Source organism: Panthera leo, chromosome B3 (assembly GCF_018350215.1).
Source record: "Panthera leo isolate Ple1 chromosome B3, P.leo_Ple1_pat1.1, whole genome shotgun sequence".
In the NCBI taxonomy this organism is placed as follows: Eukaryota; Metazoa; Chordata; class Mammalia; order Carnivora; family Felidae; genus Panthera; species Panthera leo.
In genome coordinates this window covers 96,318,697-96,328,030 of record NC_056684.1, presented here as the reverse complement: position 1 = coordinate 96,328,030, position 9,334 = coordinate 96,318,697, and the positions used below count along the sequence as shown (strand labels likewise).

Genomic DNA, 9,334 nt, shown 5'->3' with positions numbered 1-9,334 from the left:
ACTTTTTCTCTGTTTTCATCCTCTTTCCATTGATTCTCCTCTGTACACCCCAAGGCTATTTTTCGTCATTCAGTTTTTATTCATAGGTCATCTCCTGAAGGCCCATATCCAGTGTCTGTTCCTCACTGTTCATAACTAATGCCATAAATCCGTAATTCATTATTTAATCATTCTATACTTATTTTCTTATTAGTATTTATCACTACTTGAAATTATCTTATTTCGTTATTTATATGTTAATTGGCATCTTGACCCCCCACCTCACCCCCAACACTAGGAAAGAAATGTCATTAGAACAGGGACTTTACGTTGTTCAATACTGTATCCTGAATATATGGTTTTCAATATGCGCATATGTATTTGTTGAATGAATAAAAATGGGAATAAAAATGGGAATCCTTAGGATGCCCACAGAATAATAGCAGGAGACAATTTGAATGACCTAAGCAGAGATTAATTCATTTAGAGCTTTGTGTCATTAAGACTCATCTAATAAGGTATGATGAGGAGAAATGTCACTTAAGAACATATTTCCATTTCTCCTCCTGGATCTTAGATATCTCTCTCCAAGATATTGTTTGGCATTGTTTATCATCTACCACTTTAGCAGAGTGTGTGAGCTTGATATGCACCAATTATTTGAAAAAGACCCAGAAGCACTTTAGTGAAGAAAAGAGGGTAGAGAAATACCTTTCAGTATTTCCCACAGCGATTACAAGAGACACGTGTGTGTGTGTGTGTGTGTGTGTGTGTGTGTGTGTGTGTGTTCCAACTGTAAACCACTCACCTATGTTTCTCTATAACTAAGTACTTCTAGATCCTAGAGTTACAGACTTACAATGTCCCTCAACCTTCCTGAAAGTCTAATAATTTTGGATTGATGTAGCACTGTGAAGCAAAATAGGAAATCATATTGTCATCAACACCTTAGTAGTAGGATAACCAAAGGAATCCTACACATCATGTCTTGTTGATACGTTATGGTTATGGATTTTCCCTCTATTAATATTAGCTCACCTCAACTGCTTAAAATATCCTCTTAGGAAATTATAATTACTGAGAAGTCTTGAGACCTAACATTTGGAACTTCAGGTAAGTTGTATTTTGTTTATTTTAAACAAACATACAATAGGAGTTGTAAATACTTAAATCAAGTTTAGAATGTAAGGCTAGAAAATTTAACCAGGTAACTTTTATGTTGTAATTTTGCATTATTTTGACAGAGTGATTTCTGACCTGTGTTCCATAGTCTCAAATGTTAATGAAAATGTCACTTATATTCATGACTGAATGACAGATATGTTTTCAGAGTACAATAAATGTGGGCTGTCAGTAAATATAGTACAGTAGTTGGGCCACTGTTTAAGAGAAGAAGTATATATTAATGCAAAGATAAACCCAATATGTTTTCTTTGTTAAAACTTCTGGGAAGAAACTAACCAGTAATTCCCCCACTCTTATTAAATGAAGCAAAGAAGAACCATGGATAAATATATAATTTTGTATCTCAGAGAAATAATTTAATGCAGGGTATATAGTCAAAACTAAGTCTTAAGATTATAGTCACTATTTCTCTGATGTTCATACTAGTCATCTGAACATTTGATATTTATAACTTTCCTCTCCCATTCTTCAATACTACAATGGCTATTAAAATGTCTAATCTTATCCTCTAATGACAAACTTCAATGAGATTCTATTTTTTAAAAAAAATTTAATGTTTATTCATTTTTGAGAGACAGAGAGAAGGAGAGCAAACAGGGGTGGGGCAGAGAGAGAGGGAGACACAGAATCTGAAGCAGGCTCAAGGCTCCGGGCTCTGAGCTGTCAGCACAGAGCCTGACATGGGGCTTGAACTCACAGATGAAGGGATCATGACCTGAGTTGACTGACTGAGCCATCCAGGCTCCCCAGTGAGATTCTATTTTAAAACACTGGGACATATGAAAGAAAAGACAACATTAAGTCTCCCAAACTAAACTTTATAGATATTATTTCCACTTGCGTTCTCTGATTTCAACCTGTCAAATTATGCAATTAAATAAGCATTGTAGATATTCAATGTTTGACTTCAATCTTAGAAGGGATGAAAATGTTTCTACTCTTAGTTCTAATTAGTAAATCCAAGGTTTAAGAATACCAGTTTTCTGTGATCTCTGGAATGACTAAGTCATGAATTGCAGACTAAGTATGTTAAAGCTTTCAAAATGCAATAAACAGAAAGCTTTGATGTTTCTAGCCTCTTAGGAAGCATTATGGTCCTCTTATGTCATTGTTAGTAGACTAAATATTCCCATACTTCTCTACTCAAAATTTATGGAAGTTTTATTTCTCCCCCATAGACTTTCAGATCACATTGGAAAGCTCATCATATCAAATTATTCAACCACTCCTGTCTTACAAGCATGAAAATATGTCTGCACAATTTTTCACTAGTAGAAGCACACACTGGCTTAAAAATCTGTCTTCCATTTTCAACAATCCAAACTTTATTTCTATGGAAACAGGACTTTATAGCCTGCAGGAAATGTTAACCCAGCCTCTAATGCTAGTGGCTGGGAGCTGACTTCCATTTCTTTTCCCAGTGAAAATAGATGTCAAAACAGTTAGGACCAAGGAAAGGTCTTGAAATGCTTCTTAGAAAAAATTTATCTTATTGCAGTTGATCCAATTTCTTTAGGACAAGATGCTAAAGGCAACCAGATATTGAGAATGAAACTACCGGCTCATTTTAACTCCAAGTTGTCAAGCCAGTTCTATGAGTAAGTTGTTGTATAAAGCAAAAGAACACTTGGTTTTTGGCTTCCAAAAATATTAAGGCATTATACATAGAAAAGCTGTGATTTAAAACTGCACTTTTTATATTTTTAAAATACTCTTCAAAATCCACATTTTAAAGTTCTTACAATAGAAAAACACTTACATGGTATCTTCTAATTCTTAAATCATAAAATGATACAAGCAGCTTGTTTAAAGTAATGAAATGAGCTCTCATAAAGTAAATCAATGATAATCTGACCACTGCTACTATAGGTTAGTCCTGGAAGGCTAATATTTACCCTTTGTGTTAAGATTTGTTTTTAGAAATATGGTCTCATGACATTAGTTATTGGTTCCTTTAAGAGATCAGATTAAATGTCCTCATTTTATATCCCCTAAGACACAGGGTTGGAAAAAAAAAATCAAAACATCAGTAACCTGTAAGTATAAAATCTCACGGTTAAAAATACATGGCCTTAATATAATTGAAATGTCCATTCAAGTGCTATCTTCTTAGAAAGGACGCTGTGAGCACTGTATCTTAAGTAGCAGCTCATTAACTCCTTCCATGATTGTGCTTTCTCTTCACTATGCTTATGTCTTCATTGGTACATTTATATGTATGTAATACTTTTAATTAATTTTACTTTTTAAATTCTTTCTATGTAAACAATAAAAAAGAGACTGTGTCAGACTGCTCGATAGAAGGGGCTTGAGTGGCATGGCAATAAGATGTAAATGTGCTTAATAAGTTATTGGTTTCAACAAACTATTAAAATATTAAGTCAAAAATTTTCAAGAAGAAATAGAAACCATGACTTAGAAAGCAAGAAGGTTACGAAACAGCATATATGATATGATCTCATTTTGTTGAAAAAAATAAAAATAAAAATCTATGTGTGTACAGAGTAAAAGAGAAGGAAATACCTACAATAAGGTATTCAGACTGGTAATCATCTTTGAATAATATTAGCATGATGTTTTTTTCCTTTTTTATATGTATTTCCTCTCTGACCACTGCTACCATAGGTTAGTCCTGGAAGGCTAATATTTATCCTTTCTCTTATATGTGTTAAGATTTGCTTTTAGAAATATGGTCTCATGACATTAGTTATTGGTTCCTTTAAGAGATCAGATTAAATATCCTCATTTTATATCCCCTAAGACACAGGGTTGGAAAAAAAAATCAAAACATCAGTAACCTGTAAGTATAAAATCTCACAGTTAAAAATACATGGCCTTAATATAATTGAAATGTCCATTCAAGTGCTATCTTCTTAGAAAGGAAAACACATGCACATGTGCTTAGGTAAGAAAAGTTTATTTTTAGGTTAAAATGTGAATCAAGAAAGGGAAAAAGCTATCCAATCTTCCTGATGTTGTTGTTAACATTTATCTACTTTTTAGCACATTTGAAACACTTCAGAACATAAAATAAATTCTAAAATAACTTACTTTTATATTGCATAGTAGCTTGACAGAAAATTGAACATAACCAAATGATAAAAGTTTCTTCTATAAAGATAAGTCTTTCTGAAAGTCTGAAGTTTAACAAAAGCTACCACCACCCCAATGATGTCATACTCTCCTACACATTTCCTGAGGACTAGTTTCTCATCTCTTTCTCTTCTTGTTATGATCATACACTCCTTTAATTTTTCTTTCCAGGTGGCTTGGCTCTTGAATGCTTTCCCATGACTTCCTCATAAAAAACGAAATCCCAAACATCAAAAATATCAGGTCTGTATTAAGGTGCTAAAACATTTTCTTTTACTGAGGAAACAAGCTCAGGGCTTTTCCAATGCACTGTACTCGTTCAGAAGAATTCGTAATTAATTCATCAGGTTCCAAGAGCATCCATTGGGATTTTGAATGTAATTTCCTATATATTATGGATTAAATTTAGGGAAAATAATAGTTTTATCGTGTTAGGTATCTTCCCATCTGGGAGTTTTACACGTTTCCTAATCATTTAGGTCTTACCCTATGTTCTCCAAAAAATTAGTGTTCTTTAGTTGGATACTGCACATTTCTGGTTAAGTTTATTTTCAGTAATTGAGCATTAAAATGAACTAAACTTTTATAGTACTTGTTAAGCTAATTTCTGCTAATATGAGGAGATAGATATATCTACATCTATCTATATACGTTTGTTTAACTTTTATCTGAAGGTCCTTCTTTCAGGACCCAAATCCTGTATGTGACCATTCAGACCCGGTGGGAGGCAGTTACAAGTCTGGCACGTTTCATAAAGGGTAGCTGCCCTCCCCACAACAGACCTGGGGTAAAGCCAGTACATTACAGTTTTCTGCACAGAGTCCAATCAAGGACTCGGCCCCTTACTCTCTAGTCCAACCATCTTCACATACACAGCTGCATTCCTAGCCCAGGCACCTCATTCAGTGTCATCCTTTTTGGGACCTTGGCTGAGGCACTTCCTGGGTGTCCTGCCAAGTCCTCTTTCCTGGGAGCCTCAGCTGAGGTACTGTTTTCCATTTTGACTCAGCACCATTTCACACTCAGCCCTTTCCTGTCTCTCTTCCCCCTTGACCCATGAGTGTATAAGAGGCAGGGGTCCCTTGCTCAGGCTCCTTTGTAGCAAGATAATTCCCCTGAGCTGCATCCATCTGATCTTCACACAGTGTCATTTTGTGGCGGAAAATGGAACTCTGGGGAGCTAGCACCTCATTTTGCCTATTGTTTGCACTGTTGCACTGAGCAAAGACTTGATTGTTGCTTTAAATTAGACTCATTTGCCTAATTCACAATCTCCACACCTGATTGCTCAACAGTATCCAGCAACTTGATTGAACTTATCTTTTAATTCCAATATTTTAATAGTGCTCATGTTTATTTTCTTGGACTTGCTTTTCAGAAAGACATTTCTGTCACCCAGAGATAATTATAATATTGTCTCTTCCATTTTGTTATGTATGCCCCATTTCTTTTATCTCATATGTTGAAATGCTTTCACACTTTTTGTACAATGATGAATAACAGTGTGGTGCTAGATATTCCTACATGTCATGACTTTGAGGGAAATACTAAGAATTTGTTTACACGTAATATTTCATTTCTATTTCTGATGGATAAAACTTTAAAAAGATTTTATGTCTTGTATATTTCAATCTCCCACACTATTTGCATTTTGTAAAGAACTTGTACATATATCAACTAATATCCATAAGTCTTTATCATTCTATTTATTCTATTTATTCTATTCTATTTATCAATTATTAGAAAAACATTCTTTTTATCACATTCTATTTATCTACTGTTCTATTTATCATTCTATTTATCAACTATTAGAAAAAAATTCACTGCAATATTTGATCAACAAATAAATCACATGATTTCAGAAATTGAAGTTTAAGGGGCACCTGGGTGACTCAGTCAGTTGAGCCTCCAATTTTGGCTCAGGTCATGATCTCACAGTTCGTGGGTTCAAGCCCCACATCGGGCTCTGTGCTAACAGCTCAGAGCCTGGAGCCTGCTTCGAATTCTGTGTCTCCCTCTCTCTCTGCTCCTCCCCCACTCATGCTGTCTCTCTCTCTCTCCTTCAAATATAAATAACAACATTAAAAAAAAAATTTAAATAAAAAAGAAATTGAAGCTTCACATTTTGTGTTATGAAGGAGGTTTGAATAGAAAATTAAAATTCTGTCAAGTGATAAACCACAAATTCACAAGAGAATCAGTCCTTTTTTAAATTTAACAAAGCCGTTAAGTGCTATATAATAAAAAGAGTTATAATTTAGTATGAGTTGAAATCAGGAGGCAGGTAAATAACTAGTCTAGTAATGGAAATACTACATACATACCATTTATATGCATGCATCTGTTGAGGCACACATACTTTTTACTTGGGCTATATATTTTTATTTTAAAAAATGAGTAAAACTTGAAATTGAGAGCTAATTTCTATTTTTATTAGATCTCTGTATAGAATATACTTAGGAAATTTGTATTCCTATAGACCCATCAGAATAAAATTTAAACCTGAAAAGTAATTAAAGGTTAGAGAAGAAAAATTGAGTTGAATATGGAATTAAAAAATTTTTTTTGTTTTGCAGAGTATTGGTCTTCTAATTAAGGCTTTTTTTCACTACTACTCTCAAACTCAAGCCAGATCCACAAATCATTTCACAGCAGAAGAATTTTCAGAAAAATAGCCTTGATCCACTGTAAGACTCATCAGAAGAAGTTCATTTATTAAGAGATTCTCAGAATTGGATTCTGATTCACGAATCAACTGATGCTCTCCACTCTATAACACATTGATGATTCCATCTATGCCACCTGTGTGGCATTCTGATTCTACTTGAACACCCCTCATGATAAAATACTATCTACTAAGGCATTTAATCTCTTTTTGGGTATTGTGAACAATTTGTTCATCTTTTAACATCAAATATGATTCCTTATAATGTTATCAATTGGGGATTAAAAAGAATTAATGTATATCTCACCCATCTGAGAAAACTTCAAATATGTGAAGGTTTTCTTCAGATTAAACATCCCAACTACTCCTCAATAAAGTTCCTTTTGATTCTGTTCACCACTTAGAGTTTCTCTTGCAGGATACTCTGTTCCCTTTCCATTACTAATATAGTTTTGCATAGAGACTTAATTATCACAACTGGAGTTTAGTCTACTTACAATACAGTATATGATATAAATGCAAATCTCTGGTATATACTATATTTTACTACACACTGAAATTCTGTTAAGACAATTTTATTTTATTTTATTTTATTTTTTTTTCATTCTCCTGAAAGTCATCCCATATTATCATCCCATGGAACATTGAGATTCTAGTATTCTAAAACTTTTAAATAGCTTGTTTGTACTATGAGTAAACCACCACTCTTCCATCCTTTGAGTAGTAGATGTTTCTGACCAAAGAGGGAAAAAAAATGGCCTTATTGTTAATATATTTTTTTTTATTAACTTTTTTTTTTTTTTTTTTGAGACAGAGAGAGACAGAGCATGAATGGGGGAGGGGCAGAGAGAGAGGGAGACACAGAACCGGAAGCAGGCTCCAGGCTCTGAGCCATCAGCCCAGAGCCCGACGCAGGGCTCGAACTCACGGACTGCAAGATCGTGACCCCGGCTGAAGTCGGCCGCTTAACCGACTGAGCCACCCAGGCGCCCCCCCTTATTGTTAATATTAAGTTAATCTACTTATAATTTTTTAATTAAGGTTTATTTATTTATTTACTTTTTTAGTAATTTATATACCCAGCTTGGGGCTTGAACTCACAACCCTGAGATCAAGGGTCACATGCTCCTCTGAGACAGCCAGGCACCCCAAGTTTAATCTTTTAGTAGAAAGTTTATAAAACCCATTGAGACATTTATGAATCGTGATTCTATCAATTAAAATCACCATCCTGTATGTTTGGCGATCATTCTCAACCTTACCTTATTAAACATGTTGATCAACTGAAGATAAAGAACAGAACCTTGCGGTATGCCGTACTAAAAAAAACCCCTGAGCTGTCTTATTCTCTACTGTTCTCCAGCACCTAGAAGAGTATCTAGAGTATGTAGGCATTCAATAAACATATATATTTTTAGAGGGTAGCTTTTAAAAGAGGATAACTATTAGAAATCACTCTTACAGACATGACATGGATCATATTAATATTCTTAGGATATTATCATTAATCAATTATTCACTAATTATATAGGGCCTTCTATGTATTCTTAAGATGTATCTCCCATTTCACAACAATCCAGCCTATTTTTTATCCAGTCAACCAACATTAATTTTTTTTACATTTATTTATTTTTGACAGAGAGAGAGAGAGAGACAGAGCATGAGCAGGGGAGGGGCAGAGAGAGGGAGACACAGACTCTGAAACAGCAGCTGTCAGCACAGAGCCCAACACTGGGCTCAAACTCACAGACCGCGAGATCATGACCTGAGCCAAAGTCAGACGCTCAGCTGACTGAGCCACCCAGGCACGCCTCAAGTCAACCAACATTAAACTTAATTATACCCTTTCATATATCTCCATGTTCATGTATTTTATATAGTTTTACACACATATGCCTAACACATATTTTATTTTATAATAATGGGATAATATTAAATATCTTGTAGAAATTCTTCCAAGTCAACTAATATAGCTCTGAATTATTCCTTTTAGGATAGGTGCAAAGTGAGCACACTCTGAATTATTTCTTTAATGGCTGCATAATGTTTTATGATGTGGGTGTTCTCTAATTTAATCATAATTTCTTCTGCTGATGGGTATTTTCTTAAAACAGTACTACAAAAATCATCCTTGGACAAAAATGGTAAACTGATGGTGGTTGTATTTCTATGGTGAGATTCCCTGAGGAATCGCTTCTCGAAGAGCACATGCATTCTTCAATTTAATCAACAGTGACAGATTGCTTTTCAAAGTGGCTTTAACAATTCACATTGTCATCAGGAATTAAGAATTAATTATAGATAAATTCCTAGAAATATGCACCTACCCAGACTAAATCATGAAGAAAGAGAAAATCTGAACAGACCAATTACTAGTAATAAGATTGAATCAATAGTCAAAAATTTCCAAGA

General features: G+C 34.3%; 1 long non-coding RNA gene across 1 annotated transcript; it reads left to right on the top strand.

The window, feature by feature from the left end:
* The first annotated feature begins 2,678 nt into the window (after window positions 1-2,678).
* Window positions 2,679-7,044, top strand: LOC122221319. The gene is made up of 3 exons (XR_006203157.1): window positions 2,679-2,762; window positions 4,429-4,500; window positions 6,834-7,044. It is a non-coding gene; the product is annotated as an uncharacterized LOC122221319 (long non-coding RNA).
* Window positions 7,045-9,334: the final 2,290 nt, after the last annotated feature.